The sequence below is a fragment of the Arachis hypogaea genome, chromosome 14 (genome assembly GCF_003086295.3).
Source record: "Arachis hypogaea cultivar Tifrunner chromosome 14, arahy.Tifrunner.gnm2.J5K5, whole genome shotgun sequence".
Taxonomy (NCBI): Eukaryota; Viridiplantae; Streptophyta; class Magnoliopsida; order Fabales; family Fabaceae; genus Arachis; species Arachis hypogaea.
Window position 1 is genome coordinate 34755014 of NC_092049.1, and position 813 is coordinate 34755826.

Sequence of the window (813 nt, forward strand, 5' to 3'; positions counted from 1 at the left end):
CTAAAAGTGAAACAAGCTCATTTACTATTGATTCAGTTGATTCACGTGCAGATAGAATGGCAGAACCTAGGAGGATTACTCTCCAGGAAGCTGGAGCCCCAGATTTTATAATGCAGCCATATCAAGTGCATCATCCAACTCTGGCTGCAGATTTTGAACTGAAGACTACACTAATCAACTTAATGCCCAAGTTTCATTGCTTACCTGCTCAGGAGCCCATTAAGCACCTCAGGGATTTTCAGACAGCCTGTTCTACTGTTAGGCGTCAGGGTGCGAATGAAACTTCTATTCTATTAACAGCCTTCCCATTTTCTCTTGAGGGAAAGGCAAGGGAGTGGTACTACTCCCAACCTGAAGTGACTGTTACCAACTGGGATACACTCAGGAGAGAATTTTTGGAGAAATACTTTCTAGCTGAAGTTACAAATAGATTGAGAAAAGAGATCTCATGTATTGTTTAAGGAGAATCAGAAACTCTCTATGAGTACTGGGAGCATTTTAAGAATCTTCTAGACGTATGCCCCCATCACATGATTGACAGGCTAGTGTTAATTAGCTATTTCACTCAAGGCATGAAGCCTCGGGATAAAACCACACTATATGGTGCTAGTAATGGTTCTCTAAAGAAGTACAAGACCGCAGATAAAGCATGGCAACTGATCAGTGACTTAGCTGAGTCTACTAAGAACCACAAGCACAAGAGCACCCATTCAAAAGCTGTTGCAGAAGTTTCCTCTAGCACTGAGACTATTGCTCTTACACAAAGTATATGTGAAATGACCAACCTACTGAAGCAATTACAGTTGAATCAAC

General features: G+C 41.5%; 1 non-coding gene across 1 annotated transcript; it reads right to left on the reverse strand.

The window, feature by feature from the left end:
- Positions 1 to 428: 428 nt before the first annotated feature.
- LOC112746685 (small nucleolar RNA R71) lies at positions 429 to 532 on the reverse strand. Its single transcript, XR_003174555.1, has one exon. It is a non-coding gene; the product is annotated as a small nucleolar RNA R71 (small nucleolar RNA).
- Between the last annotated feature and the right edge of the window lie 281 nt (positions 533 to 813).